Below are 14752 nucleotides of genomic sequence, written 5' to 3'. Positions count from 1 at the left end.
CATCATCTGTTTCCCTCTGACCTGGAGGTATCTGGCACGGCATCCGTGCCCCTGCTTCAACACGCTCCCTGTAAGCTTTGTCATGCCCATGGTACAGAATCTGAGGGATAAACAAACTCATCAGAGATATCAGAGGCACCTCCAGGAAGATTTAGTCATCGCAGCACTTTGCGCTTCGGCAGCATCCATCCGTCTGGGAATAATTAAGCCTCTCAACCCCTGATGAGGTAAATGCTGTGCTCCTTGGTGTGTAGACTGGTAAATAGAGTCACAGAGAGGTTACCCACTTGGCCCCAGACCACACAGTGAGACAGTGGCACTGCCACAAAGGGGGAATGCCCCTATTTTCTCTATGGCTCTGAGGCCACATCGCCTCCGTGACACGATGAATGCAGAAGGGGCTGTAGTTTGCTCGCCAGTTCCAAGGACCTGGACAAGCCTGTGATGAATTAAGGACTTGCTTCTGCTCTGTTGTGTGCCAGTGATCGGACCCATAGCGTGTCAGTGGGGACACGACTAGGGACACATGGACTCAGCTGGGATAGCATGACCAGACCTGGGGTTATCAGGGCTAATCCATATATGTAACACAACCTAACCCCCCAGCGGAAACCTGGAGCCTATTTGGGCTTCACATTCGCAGCCAATTGCTGCTTAATTCACCCACTCTCAGCCCTAGTCTACACCACAGCAGCCCTATGCATGCCCTGATGGTACCACATCCATCACCAGTGAGGAACACTGGCAAGAAGGTAAGATTTGCTCAATAATAAGCACCTTTCAGATAAATGTTAGAGAAAAGGGGCTTTGAGGAGGAAAAAGAGCTTTTCTCTCACTGTCTGCCAACTTAATGCTCCAGGGCTACTCTGGTTCCTGCTCTTCTTTTGTACATCCTGTAGACTTACTGATCTTCTGTATCATAGACTCATAGAATAGGAAGGGTTGGAAAGAACCTAAAGATCCTCCAGTTCCAACCCCCTTTTCACTCTTTTTGCCCCACACTTTGCCGGTTGGTGAGCGAAATGGGGGGCCCCCAAATCTTCTCTGACACCCCTCAAGTGTTGGCTGCAGGGTGGCTTTGAGACACGGTGTTTCCTCTCAGCCATGTGCGGATGCTGAGCATCCCATCCACCAGCAGAGCACATGGCATTCAGGAACCATCCCCCAGTGCTCCTTTCTCCCTCACAACAGCAAGGCTTTGCCTGAAGCTTGTGCTTTCCCCTTTGAGAACGTGCTTGCAGGTCCCAAGGACTGCATCTTGCTGGAGCAATGAGCTACTGCTCCTATTTAATGGGGGGGGGGGGGAAGTGGAAAACCGCAGAGAGAAACTAACTGGAAGCAGGAAAACGTGACTTTTGCACCTAATAGTTCATGTCCTGGCTGCTCTCCATGGACTACAGAGAGACAGGCTTTTGGCATTGAGTGTCTCCTACGTTTTAGTCATTGCTGGTGGCTGAAATGGCCGTTGCTGCTGTTGCTTTCCCAATGTCCCAGAGCTGAAAGTGGCCTGAAAGCTGCTATTTCAGGCTCCTGCAGGCTTGCATTAACTGGTGCTGCTCCCATTTTGCTTGCTTTGGTTTGCTGGGGTGGGGTGGTGGGGATTCAGTGGGTGTTTGTGCACAGATTGTGCCTGAAAGAGTTAACTGATGGGGAAAGAAGAGCCAGTTCAGCCTAGGGGAGCTAGCAAGTACAAGCACTTTCCCAATATGAAGCTTTGTTTAATTATGTCTGATGAAGGCTTCAGTGGGAGCCATCACTGCCATTGCGTTTTCTGGAGCAAATTCCTTCCCTTTTGATTCCTAATCTGCTAGAACATCCCCACCAGCCAACCTTGTACAAACAGCCCTACAGGCTCTGCAATCCAATGGAAAATGTGGGCTCACACGGCACAGTCTGAGCACCGAGGGTGTGACGGCGGAGGCCGGGAGGTTACAAGGTAAAGATTCATGCTCCAAACTATCCCTGCACATGTCCAGGCCGAGCTCTCACAGATGTCTGGAGATCAGGTCCCAAAACCCAGCACCGCCAAGAGGCTTGCGCCCAGTTCAGATGGACGGTCCCAACGGCCCCATAGGAACGGGTCTTGTTGCATCCCATTGTTGCTATTCCCCTTGTCCTGTCCCTATGGCGCTTGTCCAAAGCCCCTCCAGTAGAGAGGGAGCATCCCCTCCCTGAGCTGCAGCTCAAGCTCTGGGGGTGCAGCCACATAGAATCACAGAACCCCAATCACATGGGGTGGGTTCTGGGCTCAAGCGCACATTACATTGAGGCCAGGTCATGGGGAGCTTCTCATCACCCCCAAGTCCTTCTCCTCAGGGATGCTCTCAACATCTATCACAGGATGAATTCAAGTCCTCATCCTGCAGCAGGGATACGTTAGGAGATGCATGCCCTTTTCCAGGGCAGAAAGAGTGAAAGCAGTCACAGGAAACCTGTCTGGAGAGCTGGCAAAATACCTTGCACTAAGTGACTCTTGATCCAGTGGTTCAAGATAATTACTTTATCTCTTACCGCTTACATCTTACTGCTAATCCTGCTTCTTTCTGTGTCCTCAAGCGGCTCGGGTTGTGATCCTGCACCACATAGTGCACAGAGATGGCAGCATTTCCCGGCAGGAGCCGAGAGATCACAGCATCATTTCCCATGGGAAAGCAGGTCTAGGAAACCTCTCCGAGACCCAGACTTCATAGCATCACCATGGGTATATTCATATATTAAAACATAGAAGAAATGACACATGCTAGCATAAATAACAGCATTTACTCTTGCTTTGCCTTTGGAATTCTTCTTCTGTTCTACAATAGGAGAAACAAGAGTTAAGAGTTGAAGCAGTAAAACCATAGAGCATCCATCTAATTGCATCTCAATGTAACTATCACCCTTCTTCCTGCCTCCATCCCAGTGAGGTCCCCAGCTTGCTATGGCTGATGATGAACTGGCTGTAGAGGTGCCATCTGCTCTTGCCCTGATCAAGAGCCATTCAAGGTGGAAACCAGAGAGGGCCCTTGCAAGGGCGCAGCCTCGCTCTTTCTGCCTTGCACACAAAACGCTCCGGATTGTGAAACGCCTGTTGGAAAGGCAGAAACAGAAATGAAACAGCCACGGGGCACTGGGCTTGGTGGATGGGTTCCAGCCCCATTAGCTCATAGATAATCTTCCCCCCCCCCCCCCCGCCAAAATACACTCGGGCACTTTGCCAGCGATTACCAAAAGTCACTTTTCATAGCGAGGGTGTCTTCTGCAGCAGAGCTCTCCAGATTTTCCTCCATTGGCTTCATTCTCACCCGATTTCAAAGCTTTTCTTCCTTTTACATTAAGGTGGAATGGCTCTAGAGGCAGGGGCTCCTCTTTGCTTCCAAATCACCCCTGTGTAAACCAAACCAAGCGCCCCTAAGGTGTAAGTTATTTCTACCAGAGCAATATAGAGCAGAGACCTTCTTATGTTGGCCTGGTTTGTGCCACTTGGGGCTTGTTTTCTGTTGACATCCTAGAGGCTAAATAGCGGGGAGGATCCTGCTCCCTCTCCTATAAGTAATTATTCCCTGGAAGAGCACAGACCCCATTAACAGCCACTGCAAAAAAAGATGTGGAATTCACCCACGGTGCATGACCACACTGTGCAAAAATCTATTGCAAATGCAGAGCTATGACATTACTTTGAGCCCAGATAGCGTTGCTAAAGGGCTGCCTGGCCCAGGAGCTGGCTGTGCTGTGCTTTATAATGCACCCCCAACCTGGAGAGGGGGCAAAGTGAAGTGGCTTTACAAGGGCCATAGGAATCAGTGGCAGAATGTGGGGGGAACCCCCCAATAACAGAGTCATTGACAACCTTTGTGTGGCACCACAGACTCAGTGATCTTGTCTTGGTGTGTGGGAGCAGCAATCTCATCTTCTGGCTGCTCTTAAAGCATCCCATCCCTAATGGGTGCGATGCAAATGGCAGGGTGAGCTCATTCGTCTCGAATAAGAACTCAGGTTTACAGGCCAAACACATCACTGCGTGTCTGCTATTTAGGTCATTTGGTTTCAGAGCTTCTTCTAAAGTCAAGTAAAGATTCGGGGCCAGAGCCAATGTAACCAAGTCTTAATCCTAGCTCTTACTCCTAAGCAGCACTCCTACCACGTTATCCTTATTTAATGACCAGTTAAAAGACGGAGGAGGCTGCTCTTATACTATTTGCCAGTGACTTCACATTGTGAGATCAGCAGACCAGTTGAGTACATGTCTGGCTATAAACATCCACCTCGGTCCCAGTATTGACAGTGTTGGGCCCAAATATCTACTAGCAAGTCTAGAAAGCAGGGATGGAGAGCAACCTTGGAACACCATCTAACCTACCTGCCCCCTCAAGGGGAAAAGGCAGAGACAACTCTGCCTAATCCGTGTTGGACACATGTCTATCCAGGCCTTAAAACCCACCAATGACTCCAATTCCATATTTCCATAAGGAATCTCTGCTGGGTTTTCATTATATTTAGCTGTTTCCTAAAGGTCAGCCTGAACCTCTTTGTTCCCCTTCATTCCTTACTCATCCTATTGAGAGTGAGCAGAGGCTATTTCACTACCTCACTTATTTGCATGGCTTTAATTACTCTGCCCTCCCCTGTGATTGTCCTCAATCCACGAATTGAAATTCCTTTAAATCTAAGCAGATAATTGAAGCTTATTGGATCAATATCAGGTGATGATCTAATGTATTGACTAGAGATCTCTGTCTGAGTAGTAATGGGTTAGTCATCAATACGTGCATAAGTGACAGAGCATCTGTGGCCAGATTCAACCTGGGCTTACAACATCCATATCCAGGTCATCTTCATATGCAATTTGGGCTCCCTCTGAGTCTGCAAGCACTTGCCGGTGACCAAAATCCGACAAAACCCCTTGAATCTCCATGGTCTGAACTAGAGATCCAGTCATGGAGCAGTGTCATCCATCGTGAGAGACTGTCATAGGGGATGAGCACTAAAAACTGTGGATTCTCACATGGTTTATACAGGGCTCAGCCTTTAAAAGCTATTCTTTTGCGGTCACCAAAGACAGACTGCTGTTGCCAAACATGATCAGGGTAGTTTGAATTACCTCCTCTCTGTTTGATGTCTATAAAGACAGCCTAAGCCCTGAGGTTAAGCAGGTTGACTCTGGGTACCGGCGCATGTTATAGGAATATGGGAATGCTTTCACACCTAGCAAAAATCTTCCCCCAGATTCCCTGCTGCTTCCATCCCTAGTCCAGGCTGAGTGAAGCTCATTGAGCACAAAGAAAAGTTGTGCTGCATGCTTAGAACATCCAATCCAGGAGCTCAGAAGCCACAGGGTATCTTCCTCCACCTGAAGTACATGGGGAGCCATGGGAATCTGAACACAACCCAAATAGCCTGATAGTCTTATCCATGACGTGGATTTAAAAGAAGAAGAAGGGGGGGGGGGGAAGATATTAGCACACAAAATATTAAGTCATTCATATTTTCTGCAATTAATTTATCTGTCATCAATAGGCTCATAAACTATTTGACTCTATGACAGCTTGGAAAGAGAAGATGCCAACTTTTCCTGCAGGTGTGCATCTGGTTGGGAAGACATCAGCAATTGTACGTGCAGGGAGGGAGGATGATAGGAGGGAGACAGAGGGGTTGTGAAATAAGATGGGAATGAAAGGGCTTGCAGAAGTGCTGGCTAGCTGCATTTGTCCTCCTTAGAGGTGGGAAGAAAGGTTTGCAGAGCCCTGGCTTCAAGCAGCATTGCCCAAAGTAAGTGGAGAGCTCTTTACTGCACACTTTTATTGAGCTGGCTTCAGGCAACGGACCCATAAAAAGAGCCCAGGGCACTATAGAAATGGTTCAGCACATTTCCTATATTCAGTTGTGATACTTAAAGTATGCATTCAGGGCCAGCTATCAGGTGCTTACATGCCTGTGTGATCATAAATCCCACTGACTTCACTAGGATGTAGTTTCCTTTATGGGTTTTGCATATTTGCTCTTCAGAGCTTCAGCCTTGGCACTTGTGTGGTATTTCCATGCTGAGCCTGTTCAATGGCCAGGGCTTTGGGGCTTGGGAGGTTTGGAATGGCAATGGAATCTTAGTCAAGACGGACCTGGTGGGTCCTGGCACAGGTAGCATCATGAGCGAACTGCCTGTCTCCTATCCGTCTGGACACTTAGGAGCTAATCCCAGGATACTGGCTGCTTTAGCCGATCTCCAGGGTTTTCCCTAAGCCACGGTGGTGTGGCTTCATGGGGATGGGAATACATGACTTGAAAGCTGGTGGGCAGCTAGCTGTGTCCCTGCCCTGGGTGAAAAGAGAACAGTGAGGGGATGGAGAAGACCTCTGGGGAGCCGGGGCTAGAAAAGGAGCCTCACTTTGCAGGGATGCAGCCCCTTTCCCCACTCCTGTGCCTGTGCTTGCTTGGAGTTTGTGTTTTCCAGCTCTCAGTAAGCTGAAAGTGCTTGGAAAGGGAACACAGAGGCTCTGCAACAACTTTGTGGGGTCTCCCATGGGAAAAGCTTCGCAACCTCCTCTTTTCCTTGCGTTAAAGTGAATGAGTTTGAATCATCAGAAAGGTTCTGGTGTCTTCACTGGGTTCCTCCCGCTCCCTCATCCCTAATAGGCAAATTGTGGGGTTGTGGCAATCTTGCACTGTAAAGTTCCAGATAAAGGGTTTTCTATGGGCTTTTTAAATGAAACTGGTGCTTGGATGAAGCCGATGCCCACAAGATTGAGCTGTGTTTGCATTCAAATGGTAAAAAGCTGTTCTGTGCTCACTTTGAGCAAAAAAGGGGAAAAGCAAAGCCAGTACAGCTGCAGGAGCATGTAACTGATGTGGAAAAGTCCTGATTTGAAAACTCAGACAAGAAGAAATGCAGGTAATGAGTCTGAAAGGACTAAGGGAAAACGACTCATGAGTAGAGTCCTGGCTACCTTTTTGCCTGTCTTTGGGCAGAAAACAAAGGGGAAAGGCAAAAGCAAAGGGCACCACTGTAGTTTGGGTACCAGAATGAGAAGGCAGGAAGAATCTGCTGTGAGAAACAAGGAAAATAAGATTTGGGGTTGTTAAAGAGCGAGGATGCTTTATTTCTACTGAGGCCGACGCAAAGATGAGGATGCTTCAAACTGAGCCATAGAAGGACAGCCTGGTTTGGGTTGGAAGGGAGCTCTCCTGCAGCAGGCAGAGACATCTAATGGCCCCATCATATACTGCAGACGGTGCTATTGCAATGCAAGACATGCTGCCAGCGTGCCTGAGTGGTGACCTGGAGAAGCCACCTTTGCAGAGGAGCATCAGCAATTGCAGCCCGGCAATGCAAGCAAGGTGTGTGCCTCTGTGCCAGCCATGGTGATAACTCCTCGGTGCCTGATAACGTGTTTGTTACTGACATACCCACCTCGAAACTCGGGAGACAAACAGCCCTGGGGTTGCAGAGGCTCCAGATCAAACCCCTGTAGATGCTGCCTCTCTGTTGTGATTTGAAGTCTGGTCTAAATCCAGCTCATGCGATGCGTGGTAGGTGAGAGGGGAGATGTAGAGATGCCCACGGTGGGTCTAGAGGTAAATCCTCAATGCTGTAGGCAATAAAACCCAATGTGGGATGTGCTGCCAGAGGGGAGATTGAGATGAGTTCTTAGTCAGAAGCTCTTCCCTGTGAGGGTGCTCACAGGGTGCCCAGAGAAGCTGCAGCTGCCCCATCCCTGGCAGCGTCCAAGGCCAGGTTGGATGGGGCTTGGAGCAACCTGCTCCAGTGGAAGGTGTCCCTGCCCGTGGTTGGGACTGGATGAGCTTTAAGGTCCCTTCCAACCCAAACCAGTCCGGGGTTCTATGTTTCTCCATGTGAGCATTTCCCCTCGACCACAGAAACCCTCAGCAAACCTCAGCTTCATTCGGTCCACTCAGCTCCAGCATCACATTCCCCCCCCCCCCCCCACAAAAAAAAAGGGATTGAATAAAATCTGGGAGAAAGGGAAAAAGTGAAGGACCAACACAAGGAATTTCTCTCCACAAATAGGGAAGCGACTTGAACGTGCCACTGGCGTGTTGCTGCAGACAGCTTAAGCCGAGAGAGAATTCTTTGGCAGTGACATCAATTCGGCGCTAAGCAATGCATTTTCTAGGGCTGAGATTCAATTTAAGGTCTCTCCAGTGAGCGGAATGATTGAATGGTACTCAGAGAAAAAAAAGACCCCTCCCCGACAAATGAGACTCCTTTCGTTAAGCTCTTGTCAGCCCATCCTTTCAAATGGGGGTTTTCACCCTCTTTTCCACTCGAGCTGTGGTTTATGTCCTGAAGTCTGCTACGACTGCCTTGAACTTGGCTTTCTCCAGCCATCACCCCCCATCCACCCAAAGGAGAAGCTGGCAATGATGTTTTAAGATGCTGAGTGACTCATCCAAGGCTTTGGGGAGCTTTAGTCCCTTCACCCCTTCTATGTACAAGCTGGGACCCAGCCGAAACCACAGATTCACTCAACGCCAGGGATGGAGACCAAGAAAAGGACCATTTTGAGCTGTTCATCCTCGAAAAATATGGCACAGAACAATCTTTTCTTTTCTTTTGGGGTAAATTGTGCAGCTTTCAGCAGTGTTTTATAACCTCCCTAAGCAGAAACCTGCCTGCAAACCACTGCCTTTAATAACCCCCAGCAAATCTCTCCTCCAGGAATTGCTCCTTTTCTTTGTTCCCCTCTACAATAAAAACTGGTTGAAATAGCTGTAATTTTACAGGGAGCTCATGAATTTAAACCTAGCCTGGATAATGCTCTGCTGAAAAGGCAATAAAGAACAGTTTTGTACCAGCAAGGGAAGGGCTTAAACGTTTATTTTCTTGCTGAGTGACTGGAGTTAGGCAAAGCCCATCCCCAAAGGTTTCATTACTGGTGATGCAGCTGGAGGGATTGCCAAATACATACTCAACAGAGGACGAGCTTCCTAAAAATAGGGGTTAGATCCTTAACCCTTGCTCCCTCTTGATCCAAATGAAGTCTAAGGGCAGAGCCGGAGCTGGTGTGAAGGGAAGGAAGGGGAGGTGCTGCTGAGCTTAGTGCTTTCTACCACTCTGTCCTCTCATCTGCTGATTTCCTAGGAGGAAATGTGGGGTGAGCAGTGTGTTGGTACCACCAGGCCTTTAAATGTAATGTGTGGTTTTGGCTAAGGCACTGTTCCACACTGGGATGGAGAGGGAGAACTTCAAACTTGGGATGATTGGGGGTGAAAACATGGCTATGGGTTTGGTGATGGGTTTGCTGTGCTTGGTCATGTGGTGACCAGAGTTTGCCTCCTGCTGGAAAAGGGGTTTTATCTCATGTGGCCATTTGAAAATGAGGTGTTAAATCAAAGGTGGTTGCCTTGACTCTGCAGCAAAGGGAGGGAGAGGGAGGCCAAGCCAGCAACTCAACCTATAGACATGCGCCTCCGGCCAGGGCGAACTCATCCCTAGTGATGCTCATTGGGTTTCACTCCTCTGTGGTTGTCTGTGGTGCATTGAGATGGTTTTGGGGTGGTCTGTGGGTGCATTGAGATGGTTTGGAGGTGGTCTGTGGGTGCATTGGGATGGTTTTGAGGTGGTCTGTGGGTGCATTGAGATGGTTTGGAGGTGGTCTGTGGGTGCATTGGGATGGTTTTGAGGTGGTCTGTGGATGCATTGAGGTGGTTTGGAGGTGGTCTGTGGGTGCATTGGGATGGTTTTGAGGTGGTCTGTGGGTGCACTGAGGTGGTTTTGGGGTGGTCTGTGGGTGCATTGAGATGGTTTTGGGGTGGTCTGTGGGTGCATTGAGATGGTTTTGGGGTGGTCTGTGGGTGCATTGAGATGGTTTTGGGGTGGTCTGTGGGTGCATTGAGATGGTTTGGAGGTGGTCTGTGGGTGCATTGAGGTGGTTTTGGGGTGGTCTGTGGGTGCATTGAGATGGTTTTGGGGTGGTCTGTGGGTGCATTGAGGAGGTTTGGAGGTGGTCTGTGGGTGCACTGAGGTGGTTTGGAGGTGGTCTGTGGGTGCATTGAGATGGTTTGGAGGTGGTCTGTGGGTAAATTGAGATGGTTTGGAGGTGGTCTGTGGGTGCATTGAGGTGGTTTTGGGGTGGTCTGTGGGTGCATTGAGATGGTTTGGAGGTGGTCTGTGAGTGCATTGAGGTGGTTTTGGGGTGGTCTGTGGGTGCATTGGGATGGTTTTTGGGTGGTCTGTGGGTGCATCGAGATGGTTTGGAGGTGGTCTGTGTGTGGCCAATGGCTCTGCAGAGAGGTTTTAGGAGGCTCAAAGACAGTGTGGCATCTGCCTTTTGGGATGGGAGGTACATGGCATAGCCAGGATGACCTCTCTCAGACATGATCCTTCAGGTTGAGGTTGGAGCACTCCGTGGGACAAGACATAGAAGCAGTTTCCATAGCTCAGCTGCATCCCATACCAAAGCACCTTATCTTCATCGCTAACTTTACCTATTCCCATGCAATCGAAAGCCCAGGGGTTGGGATCAGACCTGCTTTGACGTTTCCTGGGGCAAAACAGCAGCTGGGTGCAGAGTGTTTGGGCCATGGCAGAGGAAGAAGAGGCTGGTTTCAAGGTAAAGCCCAGACCAAGCTTTGCTTGACAAGTTGTCTCTATCGCTCCCTTGTACGCTGGTGGCTGTTACGAGCTTAAAACCTAGTACATGAAAATGATGGGAAGTTCCTAACACCGATCAGATTGACATAAACCGGCAAAACCCCATTTTTCCTTGCGCTTCAACAGCCTCAAGTGTTCTGTTTGCGGAGCAGTTTGGGTAGAAAGGGGGGAAGGAGGGGAGGGCGAAAAGTTGCTTAAAAAGTAAGCCAAAGGCTCCAGCATGTGTTCTTGGCCGGTTGGATTCAAGAGGAAGGTTTTAGGCTTCCCGTGGGAGCTCCCTTTCACAGCTCTCCCCTAATCCTCTGGAAATCGCCTGCTCCCTACAGCTGTTGGCTCCCCAGATGAACTATGTGTTCATCATTCCTGGCCGCGCTGATGGGGCTGCCTCAAAGGCTCCGGCTCCATCCCTCGGCCCACTTCAATCGCCTTCGGAGGAGCCCCAGCCCGTTTGAAGCCCACCGGCCTCCTCCCAAGACGGTCTCCGCTCCATCGCTTTTCATCTCTCCGTGCCACCCCCGGTTTGGGACGGGTCGGGAGGCTCCGGTGTCGGGCGAGAAAGCGATTACAATTGAAAGCGAGATTAAGCAGAAGCCGTTGTGACAAATGCTGCCGAAACGGTTTCGGGAGCAACCAGCTGCAGCTGCCAGCCCTATGGCAATGGGGAGAACCACGGGGCCCGGTGGGACCCCGGCATGAAAGCCGGAGCCGCGCGGCGCGGGGGGGATGAGATGATGGACCGGGGCAGCTTCGTGTCACACGAATGGCTCGCAATTAACACAATTTGGGGGGTTTTCCACATTTGTCTGCCTCCATCCCCCCTCCCGGCTCGGCTTGTGCTGGAGTGTTCCAACCCATCCCATAGATGGCTGGCGGCTGCTGAAAGACGGCTCTTGCCTGGCGCTGGGAATCGCTCCGGCTTCACCTTGCTCGGGCCATGCAGTTCCTAAACGGTTTGCTTTGGCACCATTTGAATTTGCCAGCTCAACCAAAACACATCATGGTTATCCGGCTGCGTCTGTGGCATAGGACATGTGAAAACCCCTTGATGGTCTTTACATGGGATGTTAAATAGTTGGTTATTCATGGGAGGAGGAGAGATGGGGTTTGGGAAGTCATTCCCACTGCACGCAGAGCTGAAAGGTTCCTGCGTATCTGCCCGTGTACGGCCTGGCCCCTCTGGGTGGGTATTGCTGATGGAGCTGAGGTGTGAGATGGATGGTGCCTGCGCTGCAAGAGGGTGTGATGGCATTCCACGTTCCTAATCACACCTTCCTTCGTCATGTCACTACGGAGGAGCAGGCTCGTCCTTGTGTGTTAACCCCTGTCTTGCGCGGGCATCAGGCGAGCCATGAGTGAGAGCTGTAAGCAATGGCAATGCCCAACTCGTCAGCATCCTGACTATGGGTTTCCCCCCAAATAAATCAAAGTTTGGGTGTAACTGGTGCTCTGGGAAAGGGAGGGGAGGAACAAGCACATGGACAAGTGGGCCTGTTGTATATTGGGCTGTTCACCTCCTGGGGTGATTGACTTTGGGGATTGATTCACCCTGATGGCCAAGGCAGGGGGACAGAGACATGGGAGGTCACTGGGCTGGATATGCTGCTGGGAATCTCTGGCAAGCTGCATGTGGGAAGTGTGCAAGGCCACGGGCTTTAGTGGCTCGCAGAGAAATGATGCAAAACGAAGCAGAGGGCTGGATGCTGAGTCTGGAAGAGAGACGCATCCCCTTTCCAGCAGACTCAGCAATAGGTGACCATCAGGAGGGAGGCCAATCCTGCCTGCATGTTGACAGAGCAAGAGAGCAAGCAAGAGGCCAGGATGAAGGCAGCATCCTTGTCTTCTCTCAGACATCCAGCCTCGTGCAAGGGGAATAACAGGTTGGGTTCTGCTTATGGCTGGCATCGGCTCTTACATTACAGGCAGCATAAAAACTATTGGCTTTTGGCCTGCAGCTATGGGGAAGCCCTGCCTTGATGATCAAGGCATGGCCAAAGCTTGGTAGTCCCGTGGGATTATCATAGAACCATGGAATGGTTTGGGTTGGAAAGGACCCTAAAGCTCATCCAGCTCCAACCCCTGCCACGGGCAGGGACCCCTTCCACTGGAGCAGCTTGCTCCAAGCCCCTGTGTCCAACCTGGCCTTGAACACTGCCAGGGATGGGGCATTACTGATCATATTACACACATTATGACATGTCTGTGCTTCCCTTTTCCTTCAGACTGCAGGTTTTGTCCCGGCGGGAGCAGATACCAGCCACATCGCTGTCAGAAGCGGTAGAAGACCAGAAGAAATAATGTGCTGAGATGTGCTTCCCTTTGGGCTCATCTCTGTGCCTGGGGCTTGCAGCATCCCTCCACTTTAGCTTTACCCCCCCGATCGCTAAAGCCAAAGGGATGTGCAACCTTGCCACATCTGCATCGCTCTCCCAACCTCCCTTTTCCCCCCTCCCATCCTCCTTCCATCACCCCCAGGTCCCTTCCAGCTGCTCCCTCCGTCTCCCTCTTGAAGCATCACGTCAAAACACCATTAGCTCGTCCCTGGGCAGCCTGGCTCCCTTTCCCAGCCAAGGCATCCTGCTTGGGACTTTGAAGCACCCGCAGGGACAGCTGGGCCCTGCCACAATCCCCTCGGCCCTTTGGGCTAAGCTGGGTGTTTTAAAATAGCCCCCCCCCTCCCCTGCCCAACGGTGACAACTGCTCCATTATTTTAGATGCTGCTCATGGACCCGCCGTGTAACCGGAGCCCGGGGAGGAATGGGAAGTGATGGGCAAAGGGGGCTGGGGCAGCCCTGCGGTGTGTTCAGCCTTGTTTCGCACAAGGAAAACTCCTCTTTGGATGTGAACGCCGCAGCACCAAGGGGATGTGGGGCTGGAAAGCAGGCACTTTGCTGCAGTCCTGGTTTAAGGGTGGGTTTGAAGCCCTTCAAGGAGTGTTAAGGCCAGGCTGGATGGGGCTTGGAGCGAGCTGCTCTATGGAAGGTGTCCCTGCCTGCGGCAGGGGTTGGAACTGGATGAGCTTTAAGGTCCCTTCCACCCAAACCAGGCTGGGATTTGATGGTTTAGGGCTCTCCTCATGGGATGATGCCAGCTGGGTCGGGACAGCGGGTGAGGATGGAACACCTCACATTGTGCCTCAGTTTCCCCATTTGTAAAGCAGGGATGTGATGTGCGGTGCAACCCTAGGAAAGGATCGGGGAGGGACCAGGTTAGAGCTGGCCTTGCTAAAACCAGTGCCTTTAGCAGGGAGAGGGCTGTGGCAGAGCGACACAAGGAGCTTCTCACCAGCAGCATGGGGCCTGGTCCTCCTGGGCCTGCATCCCTGAGCATCCCTCGGTGGCAGCCTCGGAGCCTTTCTGCGAGCCCTCAGCACCACCTAGTGTTCCCGAATTATCCAGGGGTCCGTCTCTGCACGCCCAAGACGTGTCCAGCCATGTGGTACCCAAGCATCCCGCAGCCCTTGCCCCTGCACCCATAAGGACCCCGACCCCAATTCCTGCCTCTTCTCCCGTTTAACCACACAAATCCCTTATGAAAGCTCTCTGGTGTAAAGGCTGCTCCCCAAACCCCAGCACCCGCTTCCCACAGCCCTCCCAAAGCTTTCTTCTTTATGGGCATGGATTTATAGGGCAGGCTGAAATGCTTCAGCAGCCCCGAGCTTGGGGAGATGCTGGTTTGTTGCACATCGGGGCTGTATTTCCATTGCTAAAGGTGAGTAAATAGTAGGGTTTGAAGTGGCTCCTCTCCCCATCGGTTTTGGATGGATTTTGGGATGGATTGGGATGCTGAAAAGTAGCAGAAATGATAAATGTTTGCTTAGGAAAGAGATGGAGTTCTGGGGAGGAAGAGAACAGGCACAAACTGTAAGGGTGATAAATATGGGAAGGAGGAAAACCAACCATCAGTATTAACATCAGCACTTCCCAAACCCAATTTAAACAACAAAGATCTCAGTGTTAACATGTCAAGATGATGAGCTTATTTCCCCCTCTTTTCAGATGGATCTGCCCTCTGCTTCTGATGCTGCTGGCTCCTCACGATTCCATGTCCCGGCTAACCTCAACACCACCTACAGGCGTTTCTTCCAGCTCCAGGTCCTGAAGATCGACGAGTAATTGCTCTTTATCCCAACCCAACCCCACTGGTTCCAATGGGTGACATGGGTAC

The sequence above is a fragment of the Lathamus discolor genome, chromosome 17, assembly GCF_037157495.1.
Source record: "Lathamus discolor isolate bLatDis1 chromosome 17, bLatDis1.hap1, whole genome shotgun sequence".
Classification (NCBI taxonomy): Eukaryota; Metazoa; Chordata; class Aves; order Psittaciformes; family Psittacidae; genus Lathamus; species Lathamus discolor.
Note: the sequence above shows the minus strand (reverse complement) of the source record.